Here is a 22,310-nt window from a genome sequence, read left to right as displayed (position 1 = left end):
GTTATTACAAAGAAGTGTACACATCAGAAAATGCCGGATCACATAAACTGCAATGCTTATCCCTTTGTAGCCTGGCGTTATATAATTTACATAAAATTTATTAACATTAGTTTAAAAGATGGGATAGAGAGAGACCAACGAAATCATAAATAATTCGAACTGTACCAACATACGCATGCATGCAGTGGATTATGAAATTTTTCGGTCTCCGTTGCCCGACTATATTAAATTCGCCGCCCTCGGACTAGACATTGCTCCGCGGCGCGCCGCTGTGAGCCGCCCCCTCCTTGTAAGGAAATTCCACTTGCGTGTTCCTTCCTCGCGGCGTCTATTTGTCTATACGTTTTCAAATATTTTTCTCACGTGAATGCTTTGAGTCTTGTATATTGCACATTTGCAAAGTAAGGATCCTTTATAGAATTCAAGTTGCTTTTATAAACTCATTCATATATTAGGACGTGCTACAATATAAATTATTTTTTTTAATTAAATGTATTAATCATATTCTGCTATATACATGTATATTCAAAAGTCCTATTTTTAGGACAAATTGACCTATTACCTATCTATGTTATGTGTAATAACTTTTTAAATTTATTTTTGACGGTAAAAGCTTTGTATAAGCAGTACTGTAAAATACTTATCTCAAAAAGATAACTCCTTAATATTTCAAAATAATATGGGAAATTCATAATTTAATTTTTCTTTAAATAAATGTCGAAAATAAACGTTTCCAAAAGTGTATAATTTGTGAGATGTTGAAATATCTTTATCAAAGGAACAACGATATTTCTGATAAATTTAACATTCATATGAAACATATAGAATATATTATTTTCCTGTGAGAATTTTTACGTGTGTGTGAATATAAAATATAAGATTTAATTTTTAAAAACATGAATAAAATAAATTATTCGTTAGCCCTTTGTTCTATAGTCAACAATATTAATTAGCTTGAATTATATAGTACACTTTTGGAACTCTTATAGTTTAGATAAAAAATATTAAAGTTCAATTCAATATTTCTACAAAAAGCTGTTCCTTTTCCTTTGAATGCAAGCTGGACCCCTCGAATTCAATTTTGGCACACTAGTTCAACTGTTCTACCTCCCTACTGATCCCAAACATGCAAATTATGCTGTTCTAATCAATCCTATTCTATAATATATCTCAATTTTTAAATATACCCATAAGAGGTACAGGATTCAGATCTGACAACCGCAGAATTTAATTGTTTTCAACTTATGTTCCAGCACTTTTAATCACAGTTTCAATTATCTCAAAATTTGCCATAAATATCATATCTTAGCAAAATATTTTTAGTATATCATAAATTATATATTATTGAATATTTAAACTTAACATATTATTTTGAATTTTTGAGAAAATTTGACATATGTATGTTACGAAAAAAAAGGCTCTAGAAGGTTATTATCGATTGGCAAAAATGTGATACTTTTTTAAAATGTGCCAAATGTAGTTATTTTAGAACATATTTTCAAATAAAATACAAATTAAATAAAATTGTGCTTAATTTATAAATTAATTAATTGCATACCTTCTTATAATCTAGGATATAGTCAATTTATGTAAATAGATCAATATACATTATTACGATAAAATTAAATGGAAAAATATATATTTCTAGTAATTTCCTTTAGGCAGAATACCGATAAGACCGGACATTTGACATACAATGCATTTTGGCTTTCAAAGGCGACTACCGTATTATGCATGAATTGAAAATTGCACAAAATATGGTATGATAATATATTTACAACAACCTATTGTGGAAGCTACAGAAGCCTGAGGGCGTCCAATCTCAAACACACTGAGTTTCATAGCTTACCTACGGAAGTATTATGTAACAAAAATAAGTAAATAAACAAATAAAAATATGGTGGATCACTTTCAGTATATCAATTTTAAATCGAACAACGTAATTATCGAATGAATTTAATTCTTAATCAAATAAATTGATTTAAATATTGATTTTTAATATACTTTTTATAAGTGAATAAATTAATAGTTTTGAATATATCAAAATTTGATAGTTACTTGATTTTTCTTAATGATTTGATTTTTATCATAATAACCGTACTGTCATTAAATTACATTTTGAAACGTAGATAGATACCCTTCTATTTTCAATGCAAAATCATCGTTCTTTTAATTGCTATGCAGTTTTCTTGAATACAAATAATGTAAATCTTATAATTTCTGTCACAACAGTTCTGATGGTTTTGTTATCATGATGACATGATAACATTATTTATAATACTTTATGTAGGAAGTAAATTTATAGTTGCTATTTACTTGTAATGTAATGATTGCACCGTAATATTTAATCGACACGATTAATAACCGCATATGATCTTAGAAAAAGTTTTCGCTGGAAATTTATAACAACTGGGTTGGAGTAATTCCACCCTTTTATTATTACGCCCTTCCGAACATATCAGCGTCTACATATTTTACAATAATCCCACTTTTCGAAGTAAACTTTTTCTCGAAGCGAGTGTTGGACAACTTTTCTCCTTCTAACTTAACAAGTACCTAAAACCTGCCGTTCCTTTAAAGATTTATTTTCCAACAATAGATGTTAAAAAAAGTAATTACTAGTAATATTTAAAAATCTCAAATTTCAAAGTGTTATATTTAGATTTTTAATCTTGAAAATAGTTTTAATATTTTAATACATTTCTTTTGGGATTTGAAAAATATTTTTATCAAATGTTTTATTAACGACAAGATTTTATTTTTCCCCTTCAATAGGGTTGCACAACACTACAACAATTAGATGGAATGATTTAGCATTAAAATAGAGGGATGTAGGAAGAAAGATCAATAATATAATGCACTTTCAGTCTAGTTGATCCATACAGGACTGTAAGTTATAAAATATGTTGAAATGTGGATTTTGTCTACAGTTCTTTTGCTCTTATTATATAATTTATAGAACTAACCAGTTTATCTCTTACTAAATTTCATTTACATTCAAATATTTATACTTACTTATATTAACCAGATCAGATATTTAAAACTATCAATTTTTAATATATTTAAATCTTTTATTTTAAGGGTACATAAAACAGATACATATTTATAGCATATCTAAAGATTTACTACATTTGTATAATTAATCAACCACTTTTTGATATGTTCAAAAGAACTTTTTATCTATTTGATAAAAATAATTTAAATAACTTTCAACTCTTTTAATTTTCTCAAATTTATTTCATTGTTGGTACTAAATAAACTGATAAAATATTGTGAAGTTATAATAATTAATACATAAAATAAAGTATAAAAATTATGTTATTAATGAAATTCAATAATGTTGTTTTTGTTATCGATACTAAATATAATATAAATATATAAATTTTGATGAATTGATCTGGTCATATTTTTTTTATTGTAAAAATATTATAGTAACCCCTAATCGGGTAATATAGAAAATATTATTTAGTTTTTTGGACTACTATAACATTTATTCATTAAAATCAAGAGGGAATATATTGTATTTTAGGAAGAGTTTTTGTTTTAAACAATATCTAATAATTGATCATTCATTTTTCACATTCTGATTATTAATTCAAGTGTATTTACACAAAAATTAATATATATATATATATATATATATTACGATTTTACTTCTATGTTTGTTGTCAGCTTTTCGAAACAGAATGTAGTCTAGAGTACTTGCTTTTTATACTTTTCTTACTTCATATTTTTATAGAAGTTGGTTTACTAATAACATATTACTCTTCTTATATAATATTTTAATATTTTTCTTTATTTGATTTAATGAAAAAATATGGTCTAAATTAAAAAGAAAAATAAAATATCTTTTAGAATATTTGATTTATTGATTCTCCCAGGACCACGAGAAATTTCACGGTCTGTAGAGGAATACAAATAAATAAATTATATAAAGTAATTTCTTTACTATTAACGTTCGTACAAGAAACATCCCTATTAAATATACACCGAGGAATACTAAGTAGGCCCTTTCAATTCCAATTTTATAGCACTTGGCTATTCACCAAGAACCGCTCTTTTGTCCGTGGCAAATAGAGGTTTGTAAGAGAATAACCCTTATTTAGAATTTATTCATCGTAAGTACATTAAATAAAAATATTCATTATAAATAATATTTATTTTCCCCCAACAATTTAATTGATTTTTTATTCAAAATCTAAAGACCATAAATTATATAAATTAATTAATTTAAATTTGGTTTAATCATTTTAATGTTAACAAGAACAAGTGAATATTTACTTTGATTGACAAAGGGAGTGTTTATCTTACATTTCATCTTTGGTATTATTATATTTTATCCGACCTTTTGTAGTAATGTGGCTGGTGAAAGGTCTTCACGAAGTATAAAACAACTTGGACAATCTTATTCGAGTCTTTCAGACATCCAATGCGAAGATTCTGCAGAACTGGTCCATGTAGAGTCTCTGTTTGAAAAACCGGTTTCGTCAATTGTGAATTTAATTTAGCATACTAAGTTCGAGTGCGGCATGGATATGGAATTGTTAAGATTTGCATTTAAATGATAAAGTTCACCTTCTTCCCTACCACCGAAGTAGGACGTAAAGTAATTTGATACTCATTAATATACTATTTATATTATGATTTTCAAATTACACAGAAAATGTTTCTTCTTGCAAGAAGCGTAATAGCAGTCAGTAAGTTTTTACTTAAATTAGTTCAGTCGTTACTTTCTCTTTTAAGTCCTCACAATAAAATATTCGATATTCTACAGAAGATAATTTTTTATTAATTAGGAGAATAAATAACAAGTAATTTGAGAAAAAGTTTTTTTAAACACTATCAATATAAGTTGTAAAGTTGACTAGGGATGCAGTTCGCAATAAAGTATAAAAACAAACAAAAATTATGTCATCGTTTAAAATATTAATGGTCCGTTGGTCTACTAAAACGCCAGAAAAGGAAACTGCAATTACGGATTGGAAATTCATTAATTTCGTATCAACCCTTCAAACCGTCAGCTAATGTGCTGCGGCAATTAATACAAAATGTGATGGCACGGTTCGCGAAACAATGAAAAGATACTGATTGATGAATGTTTAAATTTTAACCCCCGATTTAACTGAATATTAACATAACACAAATATAGAATAATAGATAATCAAAAAATTTCAAATAAAATAACTGAAATGAATATTTTGGCATATATCATATAATATATTAATTAATATAATGTGATGTTGATAAATTAGACAGGGGCTTTTAAAAATGTGAAAAGAATACACAAAATTAATTTATACTACTTATTTAGTTATTTCTGTACATATAATCCATTTCATGTAAACATTTTACAGTTATGAGAATATTGTGGATATTTCAGCAAAAAGGGAAGCATTTAAGGTCTCAATAAAACTGCTAATATAAATATATATATATTCAATTCCAAAAACTCAGGAACAACTCGGATAGGGATTAAATATGAGTCTCTAAAAGACAAGAAGTAATGGCGTTCCATCGTCTAGGACACACGCAAAAGATCCAAATGGGATGTGTTACCACACCTTCTATATTTGCCAGATCTTGCTACATCTTAACCTCAGTTATTCCGGTCGATAGTGCATGGCTCTCGCGCTCGCAATAAAAACGTTATTTTATATTTTTGGGTTTTGGGAGATGGATAAAATATGAGGCTTATTTTCTTTAAAATAAATTTCTTAACAATTATTGTATTCCACCAATTACAACTACAGTTTCGAGTAGATGGAGGTACCTAAAACGTTAGAAAATAAATATATAAGTATAAGCCCATTTTTAATATAAGCACTCGCTGACTCGGTGTGAGACTTTCAATTACAATTCTAATTAATCGTTGTTTAACCTGGTTAGTGACAGAATAAGGTTGTCGGGTTCGAGAGTCGCGATCCATTTGGCCGCGTTGCCTCATAAATCGTACGAAAGGTCGAAGCAATCTGGCTTTCCTGCGTTCATCAAGCCAAGTACTGTCCGCATATAAAAGATCTGCACATCTCATTATTTCGTACAGCACATTTACTATTTTTTTTTCTGACCACCTTTTTTATTAATTTACATATGAGCAAATTTCGAGGTTTTTCCATCATCTTTCCGCCTTCATTCTCTTGCGATCCTTCCCTCTCCCATCATATTTTAGTTCATGTAGGGTGCAATACAAACACATTCAGTCGCTTGCGGCGTTATTCTTTATTTGAAAGTCAAGGTTATCAATATCAGTTTATGTATAATTTTAGATCCCCTCATAAAAGTTAGCTTAATTGCAAAATATAGAATTATAAATAATGTTCTTTCGTTTTTCAGTCAATTTACTTTCTGATGCAATTGAAGCTTTTTAATGAAACATGAATTTTAAGTATTTTAAAGTACATACAAATTTGGATGTAGCTAAAATTTTTTTCATTTCGATCTACATAATTATTTAAGATATAAAAAGTTTAAATCTGTTCTTAGCATTTATACACAAACATTAAGCACGAAGCAATTAATATAAATCTGATCTTATATCTACATGAGATATGTACGCATAACACCCACCCAGTAACGTTTGATTAGTTGTTTTATTAGTGAAGTAATTCGGCTTGGATTAGATTATCACAACATCTTAAAAGATGCTGATCCAGTTGATCCATAGTGGATAAGGGAGTTAAGGCGACGAGTCCGGGCATCGTTTAAAGGCGTCCACGATAAATGAGGATCTATTAAAACCGACACATTGCTTGCTTAACCTATGTGCAATGATCTTGTTCGAAATGTGGTGTTACAGGGGTTTATGCTGTGCGTGTGTACTTAAAATTATAAAAATCAAGAAAAACTTTGCACATGTAATATTGATTAAAGTTATAAGCAATATTAAAAAAATATAATATCTATGACACAATAACTGTTGAAAGAGAAAAAAAAATGATAAAATAATAATAAAGTTGCCAAACATGCTAATTAGGACATCACTGTCAAAAAACAAAAATAGAATATCATCGTACATTTGAATTATCATTGTTATTTGCTTCATTCTATCAATATTATTGAATAAAAATTCATATTTTTACGGAATATTGCTATGATTATTGGGTCAGTGGCCAACGTACCAGACAACACCACCATATGTAACGAGATTTATTTTTTTTTTACTTATTCTTTATTATCCATTCTTAGAGATTGTTGTCAATTACGTAGTAGTCTCTCCTGTGGAAAATTGCAGTTCTTTTCCAGACACTATCTGTCCACCGTAAAACTTCTTTAATTAAAACTTGATTTTAAGCCGCTTATAAATGGCCTCTCCGTTTCACTGTTGCCTGCAACTGTCGCTACCACTATATTTTTTACTTGTGTTTGTCCGATTCTAAACGATACAGGCAATGCATTGCAATAGTGTTGTCTTAAGTAATACGCAATATTAATCTTTAGACAAAAGGCACATTATAAACAATATTTGTAATACAAATTATATAGCAAGATATAATTAGATATTTGATACAAACGTACTAATACAATTTACAAAAGCCAATTATCATTGTATCATTGTCATTATAACATTGTAATTAAAGTCTTCATATTCGAATTTGTAAAAGTAAGTTTCTACATCCAGACATTATACCCAATTTTTATGGAACAATTTTATTAATTTGCACTATGTACTGCATGTAATAATATTTAATGTAAAGAATAAATATTTGAATAATGTATAACATATACTTACACAGATACATTGTCCTTATCCCGAAGACCTTAAAATTTTCAACAGTAAAAAATTGAGAAAAAAAATACAAGTGCATTTTCAAGAAAAATTATTTCATAATAAGTAAATAAAAGCACATGATACACATGTTGTATGTTTGGAGCATTTTATGATAAATCGATCACTTGTAACCTATTTTCAAAATTATTTACTAATGTTTCAAAAACATGACATTTATTTTTTCAAATTATGGCAACTCTCTTTTTTGACATATGTTTGACAACTCAATGAATTCTGTCGTTAAGAAAGCAATTGAAACCCATAAACACAGAAATAATTTTTACATGAAAGAAGAAACACTAAAATTTAAAACATAAAATATGGACACCGGTGTTCAGAAACACAAAAATGACTAAGTAGATAAGAACAGCCAACGAACAGAAATAAATTACTCAAACATCAGTTGTCTCTGAAGATGTTAGCCACTGATGCTAGCGAAACGTCAGGAAATAATTCCAATAAACGTCGACCTACAAGGATACTCCAATAATTATCACGAAAACTTTAACCTTTACATTTCAAAAATTGACTAAACAATAGGCTTTTCATATTTTTATTTATTTATTTGTTAATTATGACAATTATCTATTTTTATGTAAATTTAAGTTTAGAGTGATTTAGATGTACTGATTAAGGAAAAGGAACATTTAATTTTTCTCATTTAATTCATATCCCAGTTAACTAAAATTTCAAATTTTAAATTATATATGTACCTACAATTACGCGTCCAATAGTACCAAACTCGTCTCGATCGAATAAAAAATAACTCTCATAGTGCGTTACGTATGTGGCAAATTGGTAACCTAGTTTTTTATTCTGATCAAAATATTTTTTATTCCTTATTGGATATCTAAATCTTTTGTTGTAAGTAATATTTGTAATTATATAACAAAATGTGAAACTTGAAATATTAAATTTTTTTGTGTAGTTTAAAAACACAATTATATCGTCCTCTAGGTGAATGTTGCATTGTAAATTTAAATAAACATATTTATTAAACACAACTGGTATCAAAATTTATAATTTTATTACAACTAATTATAATTACCTACGGTAACGTGGATATCATACCTGAAAGAAATAATTAATTATTAAAAAATAATTTAATCAAAGTTATCTGAAGACATGCACATAGTTGATTGTGTGATTTTGAAATTGACGAAATACATTTCGAGTATTCGTATCTAGAAGGATAATTGATCAATCTCGCTAGTACGCCTACAACTATTTTTAATATAGAGTCATATCACCTTCCAAAAATAGCCTTTAACAATTTTATCGTTCAGTTCCTGTCAAACTTAAACATTAAACCCGTCTTTATTCTTCCAAACTAAAGACTTGCATATTGCTGATAAAATGGTCAAATAAAAATGTATTGTTTACTTCTAATTTTATTAAAATGGAAAATAATCAATACATTTGTAGGTTAAGTTGTTATTATTTGTTACTAGATAGGCAAATAATTGGAAGGGGTCGTTCAGACTTGAAATTAGTTAACTAGGCCCTGGATGGATGTAAACGTAAATATGTATGAACAAATCGTCTTTTTTAGGAATAAGGAATAGGTGGTAAAGAATAGTCCAGATCATCTATTTATTTAAGAGTTATTTAATATGAAACCCAAATATATACTTTTTAAGGTTTAATGCATTACCACCAATTTTTTTGCGAAAAATGCGGAGTTTAATAAAAATATTATTGCATTAGAAACTTTCAAAATAAAACGCTGTCAGAACAATATTAAAAAATTATGAAATACAACGAAATTTAATAAAACTATTTAATTTTTATTTATTAAAAAAAGTCGACACTAATTCGAATAACCATACCTTACGCCGATGTTTTAAAAGTTATATTTTCCCCTCCCTTATAGGAATATTTTATCTTTGAAATTAATTTTAAAACTACTACACTATGCAAAAATTTTAATAAAACCCATCAATACTGTGCTTGACTATTGTTTGAAAATTTACAATAAAATGTTTAAAATATATAAAAATAGTTGTTTAAAAGTTATAATGAATTATCACATATTTAAATTAATTATTCTCACAATAAATAATAAATTCAATGATTTCTAAAATATGTTTACATACAAATCTTAAATTCAATTAATGTCAAAAAACTACTGTTGAAATTAATTATGTTTGCTAGCAAAAAATTTATTTGTTGCTTAACGAACAAAAGTTTTGATATATGCAGTTTATTAATCTTCAATTAAAGAAATTTAAGAAAATCCAACAATTTGATGTGATTATTACTACTAATAATTTTGCTCTCTATACAGTATAATATTTAATTTTTTTAATTGTATCATCCTTATTAATATTAATATTTATTTTCAACAGACACTTCTCTGCACTTGATTATCATCAATTATTATTATTATTGCTCTCTCGTAACAGGAATGTTTGAATATTGGTGTAAAAAGTAAATTCAATAAGTTCTTTACTTGTGTAATTTTTGTAAAATTTGTTTTCAATTAAAAAAATATAAAAAGTCTTGTTTCCGAAAACATTAAAATTTTGTCATGAAATTAGTAATGAATTACTATTATAAATATAATTCCTGTTTGAAGAAATACTTCCTTAAGACACCAAATCTAGCTGGCATAATACGATACCAATACAAATATGCCTGAAATTAAATGTTCGATACGCAAACTGCAATGTGAAACTATTGATATTATTTATTTATATTTGCATACTTACCAAATTTAAAATTTTATTGTTACAATTTGAATAAAAACACATTTAATTTATTATTAACACACATTTATATAATTTTGAAAATTCAGAATTATTTTAAGAAATATTTATTTACACTGTTTTATTTGTCTATATATTATGATTGAAATATTGTACTAAACTACTCAGTACTTTCGATTCGATTAAGCAGACCTATTTAATTTAGACATGGTTCTTTACAAATAGTAAATTTACCTCTCACAATAATTTTAAATCTGCTTATTAATTCGTATGAAAGAACATAGTAGGAATAGTTTTGTATTTTTAAAGTATGTAAAGTTTAATCGTTAATAAAAGTGGTTTAATATTTTTTACGCGTATGAGCTCAATTCTACTTGTGTAGTCGACAGATCAAATCAAATTACGTACGACATATCAAATGACAATGACAAAGAGCAAAAAAAAACTGCGAGTCACTCTTACAACTAATTCACGAGGCGAAGTAATTGATTTAAAGGCTTAACGAATAAATAATGTAACTTTATCTAATATTCTGACTACACCAGTCTAAACGTAGAAAACCGTGTAAAATGCAAAAAGCAAATATTCATATATTTCTGGACGCGATAATAAATATGTTGGTTGGCAACCATAATGAAGGCCTGATATTTTTTAATGAAAATTCAACGGAGAGATTTATTTTATACCACATAATAGCATACCCCCTTTATTCGAGGAAGGAGGAAGCAAATGCCGTTGTTCCAAGGAAATTTTCCAACAGAAGTGAGTTCTCCCTCATTATTGGGTTCAAGTTTACTTACGCGGAAATCTTCTTTTAAGCCAAGATAATGTTTTTATGAAACCACAAATTTGAAGAATTTAACAGACTTGTCCTATCATTTCAAATTGCTATCTCTGGTTCTAGATGGGGCGCCGACGTTTTTGTGGGAGTTTTTTAATATCATTATATATTATATATAACACTAATCCATAAATCATTATCAAAGATAGCTAAAGTATTAATAAAATTAAGTATATTGTGGTTATATATTATAGAATAAGTAAGCTTTTATTAAGGAATACAAAAATGTCGTAGAATTACGCTTTTTTCTTTATAAATTTAATTAGTGTGTATGTTCCCATATTTATTTCAAATTATTCATTTTCATACTATTTCTTAATATCGGTGTGGCTAATAAGAATTAAAAAAAGAGATATTGCCATTAACCATAAGCGATAAAACCCAAGTAGAAATAGTTATTAGGCGACGTCTAATCGGATCGAATCGAATCGAATCATTTTTCACCGGAGACTGTATTAGTCATTCGTTCAAGTGACGTTATTCCATCAGCCAGTAATGGAACGTCATATTATCATATTAAATCATATCAAAACTATATTTTATTAAGGTGATATTGTTACAAATTACAAATTCTAAACTTTAACGCATCACTCATTGTGTATGCTATAAACGATAGGTCGATGTAAGGCGGGACATTACAGATCATAAAAAGCGGTTTTATTTTTGAAATCAAGTAGTTTTCTTATTTTCTTGTGTGCAAATAAATTGAGCATTAATTAATATTGTTGATTAATCAATAAGACTATTTCGTGCCATTATAACCTTATTACATATCACATTTCACTATTTTGTTCGAGTTTAAACAAAAATATGTACTCAATTTTATATAATTGTTATATATTTATTATTTATTTCCCTCATACATATAGTATGTATGATATACCATATAGTATTTTATCTGTAGTTAAAATAGTATTCCAGAAATGCTTTAATTCATCAAAATTTAAATCGGTTTTAACTAACAAAAAACTAACGCATTGACGTAATATTTCCAATATGTATTCCTTTTTTAATAAAATTACAAACATACATTTTAAAGCTTTCTAAAAATTTTAACTTCTTGTTAATTATGCCTGTAATTATATTATTATTAGTTAAAGAAATAAACATGAAAATATTTAGGAAACTTGCGAATACTTTAGACGAGTGTTACTTTCTAGTAAATTTGAAATAATATATATTGTAAATTAACTTGTTTGTTCTTCTACCATCATTATAATGGTAGATACTTACTCAGATACAATTAAAAATATTTATTCTAATTTAAAATGGTGAATGCGTTTTAAAATTGATCAAATTTGAATTCAAGGCAGATTTTAACAATGTCACAAAAATTTTAATTTTACTTAATATTTAATCGTAGATTATTAAAAGCATTTATTTAGTAACTGCTTTTTACATGATTGTTCTTCGACGAATATTGAAAAATCGTTCGTTCGTTCGTTCGTTAAACGTATTAAACCAAGATTGAAACTTTTCGGATTACAGATCGGTCGCGTTCGGTTTCCGATTGGTAGCATTGTTCTAAATACAATCTCTAATATAATGTGTGGTGCTTTTAAATATACGTTTTCGTGTAAACTGTGTGCTGTAGGGTGAAACATCATGTACATGTATATAGTTGTGGTACTAGTGTTTTTACATTGTGCCCCTTTCTAATGTCTGTAGTAAGAAGAAACGAATTGTTTTTACCTTCAGTATGTCTTACAGCTATCCAATTTTCGGGGCATTTAGAAACAATATATTAATAGTTTCTTCGCACCAGCACACAGTTAGCAGTACACATAAATAAACTAAATTTAAACTAAATTTACGAAGCAAGCAACGTCGGACCGCTGTAAAAGCAAGCAGATGACAGAAAGTATAACAAACACATTCTGTATTCGGTAGATGCCGTGCAAAATCGTCCGCGATTGTGACTGAAGCAACTCATTCAAAGCGCGCAATTCAAACAGTTTGAATTATTGATCATGTATTGAGAATAAGTATTTTTATATTTATAACAATTATTCCTTCAAATTTTTTTATGAAATTAACGTTCATGTATACTTTAGTTTTAATATTTTGTATTTTTGTTTCAAATCTCCAAAAACACATCTAAAAAGAGTAAATATTTGGTTGAATTTTTTAATTTTATTAATTTAAATATTAAATAACCCACAAATTTTGAAAAAGTTTTACTAAAATTTAAAGTTTATATTTCGTTCAATAATATTTATTTTATTCTCTTGACTATTCTATATTTCTAACTCTTATACACTTTTTAAAGAAAAGTACAAATGTGTATTGAATATTATTTTAATTATATCATTTATTATATATTATTATCATATATGATGTCACAAATTGGATCATTCTGGCTATTATGAGTATTTCTATAAAAGAATAATTTTCCAAGCAACTCCCAGGCATGTTCTATGCAATTTAGATCAGGCGACAAGGCTGGTAAGGACAGACGTCTCATTTGGGTTTGAGGGCAATCCTAGCTTCGAAAATTTGGTTTCAAATTCCAGCGACAATCTTTAACAATGTTATCGATAAAGTCTGATGCATAAATTTCACCAGTCATGCTAAGTTCGCAGATGTAGAGCTCCGTTCTTCTAGAAAAATACCACCCCATACCATTGTGGACCCAGCTTGGTATGCGTGACCTTTCTGCACATAACGGAAGTTCATTATTTGACTTGGAGATCTCCAGACTCGTACTGACCTTCTATCACTAAATATTCCAAATCTGCTTTTGCCTGTAAACATCACAGTATTTCCCTCTTCATGACATAATTCTCTTTCCTGACACCAAGGTAATCTCCTTGAACGATGGACAGACTGGAGAGGTAGCTGCAGAGAACCGATTTAAAATTATCCTTGGGCTTATTGACGTCCAGTGGTCAAAATCAGGTCTAGTCTTAGAAGTATGCTGTTTTTTGCCTAAGATTTTATTGTCTTCATTTACGTTTTTATTCACAAATGATCAATGTATGCAGGGCGTAGAAAAATGTATAGTTAAATTTATATTTTGGTAGAAATATGTTAATATGTTTAATTTTTTTCGATTAGTTTATATCAGTACATTGACATATATTTTAAAATCTTTTCAAATATAGTGAAACTCGTCTAACACGAACTTATTTAACTCGAAATTTTATCTAAATAGATATTTTTTACGAACAAGAATGTTTAACAAATTATATATAATATTTTCATTTCTTCAAGTATTTTTCTATAAATCATATTTTGCTCCTTAATGCTGCTTAGTCCTTAAATATTATAGATGGGAGAGTTTTAGTGTAATTTTAACTTTAAAAAGAGTTCCCTATAATGTACTTGTTACAGCATTTTTGGAACACTCTGTATGTGATGGTTTATAGCTGTGCTGTTCAAATATTCAGTCACACATACAATTAATTGAAAATTATATGACAATTTTGTAATAGAGGTTGGAAAATCACCGACAGGTTAGCCCCAAAATGACACATTATAGCCAGAAAGGACAGGCAAGGCTAAACGTTCGGGCATTCTGAGGTAGTGAATTTTTGGGATATATTAGAGGCTGGCAGCATGCGGTAATGAATCTTTATCGCCTACGAAAAACGTAACTATTCTTGTTCCGTCGGTCCCGAAATTGCTTTCAGGAAGATTTGTGCACACGGCCGAAAACAAAGCTATGTGTAATTTACGGAAATTGGAGCTACACGGTATTACCCTACCTTTAGATCGAGAACATCCAGAACATTATTACGGATGCTGTTTCATTATAAATGAACTTGAATTTTATATTTCAAACCGAATTTACATATTGCTGCTTTCGAATTAACAATACAATATCAGATTAATATAAGTAACTAGATGTATGATTATAATATATCGTTTTAGTTATTCTAAGTAACTTTATTGGGAAAAATAAATATTAGTAAAAAATATGTGATGTAAATGCGGCGCAGCCACCAATTTTTCAAATATATTAATTGTTTAGTGTCTACTGTTCGATTTAACATGCTTATACAATTTATTTGAAGTATGAAGTTTAAAAATAACAAAAAGTATAGGGTCATTTTTAGCACATTTGTCGGTTGACATCATAAAACAAGTTCTCATTAAAATAAATGAAGCCACTTTAGTATATGCACTAATTATGTAAATGCACTACAAAGCAGGTAAGTGCGTTAACAAAATAATTATTCTTGTTGATGCACAATTTAGAGAATATATATAAAGTAAAGAAAGGGAGTGAAAGAAAGAAACAAATCAGACGTGTCGTTTAAGTTTATTTATTATAAGGAAAAACATTGTTATTCGGATATTTTTAGACACTAGTATTATTTGTAACAATACTTTTTCGCGCTAACTGACATCAATCTGACGACGATGTGATATTAACACACTATAGGCGGGCAGCAAAATAGTCCAAACTAAGTTGTTGAATTATAACAAAAATTAAGAGATAATTCTTTCAGATCCCGCTTTTAAAGTAAGTACATTCAAAAAGGTAAAAATTACCCGACCAGCTAACAATCAACAGTTCTCGAGACGGGTATTTTTACCCGACCCGCTTATAGTGTGTTAATTAAAAATTCATGTCCGTGTTCAATTATGGCAGCGCTAGGTAGACTAGAATATGGGCAATATCAATTTGGGTTAAATTCAGAATCAGATTACAGTAGTAACATCTACACATCTGATACATAAAGTATACTTTCTATTAAAGGATAAACTTATTCATCAGCGATTTAACCTCATATTGCCATATATTGTAATATTTACCGAAGACCATTCTCTAATAGATTGTAAAGATTTAAAAATTATAAACTTAATGTAATTAATTAAAAAAAATATTAGTCCGGAAAAAACTAATTATATATATATTTGTTTGCGTTTTATAATTTAATTTAGAGATATTTTTAACATGATAATGCACCTGCTCATACTGCAAGAATAATGCATTATGGAACGTTTTCTCAAAGTATACTCTGATATATTAATTGACTGAAGAATTTAAAAACCAAGATCCCCAGATTTAACTCCTTTATACTACTTTTTGATTGGACAATTAATAATATAATTTATAAGATTCGATTATACACCATCGAAGTGTGAGTCATGATCATTAATCAGTTATTTAATTGGAGTAAATACAATTAACTTACTGGCATTATTATCGTCTTAGAAATATGAAATATATATATATATATATATATATATATATATATATATATATATATATATATATATATATAATATATGTATATACATTCTGAAAATATAAACATAACCTGTGGAACCTGTCAACGTATCGGTATGGACAATTTTTGACCACTCAATATTCTTTTAGTCATATGTTTCTTCTTAATAATATATGTGTTAATCATTTTCTGATGTACTTAGTATTTCTGTATATTGTATTTCCTGATAATTTTTTGCCAGATACTGTAACTTTTGTTTCTACTTAAAGTATTAACTCTCGCTTTTCTTGGTGTTGTGACTGTATATTGTATATATACCGTTTAAAGATTGCATTACTACCATAATTTGCACTTTCATCGTTCGCCGTTGTGCAACACACATCAGACCAATTCACTCTATATTTGCGGAAACCAACTTTTAATTGAAAGTGGTAATGCAATTCTGTACCCAATAGTACCTCCCTGTTATTTGGTGTATTCCATTTACAGTTACTGTATACACACACATTTCGAGCAGTAGTAATGCTTGTAGATTACTGCTCTTATGGTACTTATTATCTGGCATTCTTCCATATATTAATAATACATACTTACGATTGTTATGTATATCTTTCTTATCTAAAAATCAGAAAATTGAGGACCATCATGATAAGTACTTAAACGAATGAATTAAAAAGGGCAAAATAAAAATTTTAATAGTCGTGTTTACATTATTAATATATTTGCCTATCTCGACTTTCATTTAAAAAGTAATATTATTTCTTATCGTCATCAATAAGATTTTTAACGTATGCAGTCGACATACTCTGTTTCTATTTATATAATGTGCAAAGTATCTTTCTTCTCTGTCTGAATATTGAAAGATACGACAAAGACAGTAAAAGTTTATCTCCAAGTGGGAGTTCTTATTCTCAAAAACAATGCGCCCTGCTAGTACGCACAATACAAATTAATCATTTCAATACGTTTAGTAACTCTCTATATACGTTGGGTTATAGATAGAGGTTCTTAGGATGATCTGTTTAAATTAAAAAATATTTTAAATTATATCAAAATCAAAGAAAAGTATTGTAAGAATTAATTTCTTTAATTTTTCAAAATATAAATGTATCTCAATAAATGAATAAAGATGTACGGAAAGGTCTTTTTTCGGCAGTGGTATAATATCTTAACCTGTGATAAAAATTCTCACGCACGTTTCCTTAACTCATTGAAATTATTAAGCCTGCATTCCTGGAAAGTGTACAATTAGTACTTGAGGTAACCCCACAGAAAGAAGTCACATTGTGCTGTCACATGGTCCGGTGGTCTAAAAATCTATTTTTTCCGCTTTTAATTCGAGCTAAATACGACCAATCAAATGATCCCTTCCACATATCTCTTTCTTAATTTTTCAGTGCATTCTATTAGTTTTATTAGTTTATTTTGCTGTAACTTTTAAATAACAAAAAAGTACAATTTATAGTTTAAATAAAAATGTTAATATCCGTTGAACTGGTAATTTATATTACATATGTGCTACAAAATATTAATGTATGTTTAAAGATGAATCTGGTGCGGATTAATCGGACGCTTACCAAATGTGGCTTATTTGACAACTGAGCCTCATCTGTGTAACTCTGCTTTATTAGTCACTAACTTGTACTATCTTAATTACCTACTGCAATATTGAAGGTGGACTGAGTAGGATATATCAACTGTTGTTGTTTGTGATAGATTTTAGATTACACGAAAAAGTAAACTGGGGTACATAGACTCACATATTGGTATGTAAAAACTAAATTCTAACGGAATTAACTTTCTAAATATTAAAATTGATAGAAAATAGGTTTTTTGTTTAATTGAGTAGAGGTTATGATATGGATATGTGTACAAGTATTTCCTCACAAGATTGCAACACATTATTTCTAATATAAAGATTTTTGTTATGGTTATCTCAAATTCCATAACGACTTAGTTAAAAATCAGTTCTGTGAGAAGTCTGGAAAGTAGATCGATGTATCCTCCTCATCTCGTATTCTCAAGCCGACTTCATGCGGTATTGTAACAAAACTCATCAAATTTAAGGCGTGTTGACAATGTGGATTATATTCAACCTGTGTGGGGTTGATAATCTCATCTTAAGGATACGAAACTTTGATCATCTTGTGAATTATGATGATGCATGGAATATAAAATATTTTCAGCCGCCTCCAGTAGTCCTTCATTACTTCAACTAAAAATCTCGTAAAAAAACGGATTTGCATTCTTCAATTTACACAGTTGCTAAAGTGGATATTGGCATATTTTTTTAAATATTAAGATCAATTTGAATACTATTAGAAATTATAGATATTTACCTATCTAAACTTTACGTCATTAATGTTTGAAAATATAAATTAGAAAAACAAGTCAATACAAATACAAATACAAAATACAAAATACAAAATACAAAATACAAAATACAAAATACAAAATGCAAAATGCAAAATGCAAAATGCAAAATGCAAAATGCAAAATGCAAAATGCAAAATGCAAAATGCAAAATGCAAAATGCAAAATGCAAAATGCAAAATGCAAAATGCAAAATGCAAAATGCAAAATGCAAAATGCAAAATGCAAAATGCAAAATGCAAAATGCAAAATGCAAAATGCAAAATGCAAAATGCAAAATGCAAAATGCAAAATGCAAAATGCAAAATGCAAAATGCAAAATGCAAAATGCAAAATGCAAAATGCAAAATGCAAAATGCAAAATGCAAAATGCAAAATGCAAAATGCAAAATGCAAAATGCAAAATGCAAAATGCAAAATGCAAAATGCAAAATGCAAAATGCAAAATGCAAAATGCAAAATGCAAAATGCAAAATGCAAAATGCAAAATGCAAAATGCAAAATGCAAAATGCAAAATGCAAAATGCAAAATGCAAAATGCAAAATGCAAAATGCAAAATGCAAAATGCAAAATGCAAAATGCAAAATGCAAAATGCAAAATGCAAAATGCAAAATGCAAAATGCAAAATGCAAAATGCAAAATGCAAAATGCAAAATGCAAAATGCAAAATGCAAAATGCAAAATGCAAAATGCAAAATGCAAAATGCAAAATGCAAAATGCAAAATGCAAAATACAAAATACAAAATACAAAATACAAAATACAAAATACAAAATACAAAATACAAAATACAAAATACAAAATACAAAATACAAAATACAAAATACAAAATACAAAATACAAAATACAAAATACAAAATACAAAATACAAAATACAAAATACAAAATACAAAATACAAAATACAAAATACAAAATACAAAATACAAAATACAAAATACAAAATACAAAATACAAAATACAAAATACAAAATACAAAATACAAAATACAAAATACAAAATACAAAATACAAAATACAAAATAAATACAAATACAATACAATATAAAATATATGAGTAAAATATCGTAACATTATTGTTTATGTGAAAGTGTTAATGGCAAAATTATAGTTCTCATAAAAATTGTTACTATTGTGTTATTCCAAGTATTAGGGCTAGTTATTTCTATTTTTCGTTAAAATTCATTGCATCTTTATTCCTATTTATTACAAGCCTTGTTGAAAATTCTGATAATTGCCAATGACGGAAGAAATTATCCCTGAATTGGTATTACCATTGGCGTAACCTGACTAATATTACATTATTATTATTGTACCATGTGAATGTACTATTCTCTCAAAAAACAAACTATAGAAACTTTAAAATAATTTAATTGATTTTATATTTAATATTAATGCAAATCAGAAATAATAAAATATTGAGTTTTATTAATACTTTTATAATTGTTTATTTTTTACTTCATAAAATTAAAAAATAAACATTCATTCATATTGTATCTAGTTAAATATTTTAACACATAAGTAGCATGGTTGGTTGCCTATGGTACTTAGTTGGAATCAGCGGAAGTTCCAAGTATGGATGGTACTCGAACAGAGGCAACGGTAGAAACCTGTGAGGACAGACTGTTTCGTTCAAGAAAGCTGAGTATAATCTTGGCTTGGCTTGACTAAACGGCATTTTATACAATTTATTGTTTATCGGTTGCTTCATATCCTGGACCTGTTGATAAATTTACATTTGTGCAAGGACTCCTTCGTGCGTTATTCATAAACTATAATAATATTAATTACATCAAATTAATATTTCAAAAAATGCAATTTAATTTAAAAATTTAACACAATAACTCTGAATTTTTAAGAAAGAATAATTTATATTCCTGAATATTAAAAACTCATCGTTATTATTATGTGCAACATAAAAACGGTGATGAAAATATTCATAACAATTTGAGTTTATTTAAAAGAATAACAATTTCTAAGTTTATGTCTTATATATTTTTTCGGAATATATTTCTTTCTAATCAATTTTTTAACAATATTTTTTTGATAATTATGTTCTTAGAAATTTAGTCTCGTGATTTAATATTTTTCAATGCATCACAATAAAGGTATAATAGCAGATTAAATTGGGTTAATCGAAATTTCTATAAAAACGAATGAATTGTCACAAATATTGTATGTTAAAAGAGTATTACTATTTTAATTTTCTAATTGATTTTATAATGGTCTAATAATATTATAAAGATTATTTTGTCGCTGCTAGGAATGTAAATAGAATCTTCACTGGATGATTCATGAAAACGATCTTCCGGGGTAAATGGGGTTGATATGATCTCTTTTTTTTAATAGTTTTCTTCAAGAAATATATTCTGTCTAAAAAGTTGATGCTAAATATAACTGTAATTCAAACATTATATTATAATATTATTATTCAATTTTGGGTTGTGAAGCAACTTACCTTTTTCTTGAAAATATAATTGCTTTTTTTTATTTTCAGAGAAGACATCTCAATCTAGATGAAGTTTGCGGCATTTGCACTTCTGCAAAAAGATCGATCGCAGAGATACGTGGCAAACTTATTCCAAACAAAACAGGCGATTATTCACAGAATTTGGAATGGATGCAGGAAAATTGGTATCAGTCATAGAAGACCACATACTGTTCGTTAGAGACTGACTACTTCTCAAGAAGATCGACATTTGGTTCAGATGTCACTTCAAGAGCGAACAAGAACTGCTTGCCAGTTAAGAAAAGAGTCAGGTTCTCTTTACAGATGAATCTAGGTTTTGTTTAAGATACAATGACCCACAACAAAGAGTCTAAATACGCCGAGGAGAACCATATTTGCCTACAACTGTGGCTGAGGAAGAGCTTTTGGAGTAGGATCTGTAATGGTATGGGGCAGTAGAACTTCAAATCGACGTCTTGGCGAACGGTATCTGACGGCCAGGCTATACATTGATGATATTATGTAACCTATCTTGTTACTTTCCATGAATCAGTATGGATCAAATTTCACTTTACAAGAAGCTAATGCAAGACCACATACTGTCACAGTTGTTTAAAATTTCTTTGAAAAGCATTGTTTGGGGGTTATGGAGTGGCCGGCGGATAGTCCCGATATGAATCCAATAAAACATATTTGGGACATTCTAGGGAGACGCATAAGAAATCTGAAACGCGCATATATCCTTCAAGAACTAGCTCAACAGCTTCAGAGAGAATGGAATAATATACTTGATCCGCCGGTTGATACAATTAATGCCCCAATGTTGCACCGAACTTCGCAGAAGAAGAGGAGCACATATTCACTATTAAATATAGGGATATTTTTAATTCTATAATATTAGTTCATATTTTCATTTTTGTTACGCCCTTCTCTACAAGGTTGTTTTTATATGGGTGTTAGTTATAATTGATCAAAATTTCATTTTGACATATT

General features: G+C 28.0%; 1 protein-coding gene and 1 long non-coding RNA gene across 2 annotated transcripts in view; one reads left to right on the top strand and one right to left on the bottom strand.

Annotated features, from left to right (window-relative positions):
* Positions 1–13,169, bottom strand: part of LOC109602208 (protein muscleblind) — a 93,141-nt gene extending 79,972 nt beyond the window's left edge. Inside the window, exon 1 of the mRNA XM_049966228.1 lies at positions 13,010–13,169. The gene's annotated coding sequence lies outside the window, so the exon portion shown is untranslated. The remainder of the gene's footprint in view (positions 1–13,009) is intronic.
* The window catches only part of LOC126265289 (uncharacterized), a 41,079-nt gene extending 19,378 nt beyond the window's left edge, over positions 1–21,701 (top strand). Inside the window, exon 3 of the long non-coding RNA XR_007547821.1 lies at positions 21,366–21,701. This is a non-coding gene — a long non-coding RNA (uncharacterized LOC126265289). The remainder of the gene's footprint in view (positions 1–21,365) is intronic.
* The last annotated feature ends 609 nt before the right edge of the window (positions 21,702–22,310 follow it).

This window comes from Aethina tumida, chromosome 4 (genome assembly GCF_024364675.1).
Source record: "Aethina tumida isolate Nest 87 chromosome 4, icAetTumi1.1, whole genome shotgun sequence".
Lineage (NCBI taxonomy): Eukaryota > Metazoa > Arthropoda > Insecta > Coleoptera > Nitidulidae > Aethina > Aethina tumida.
This window is presented reverse-complemented; position numbering and strand designations above follow the sequence as displayed.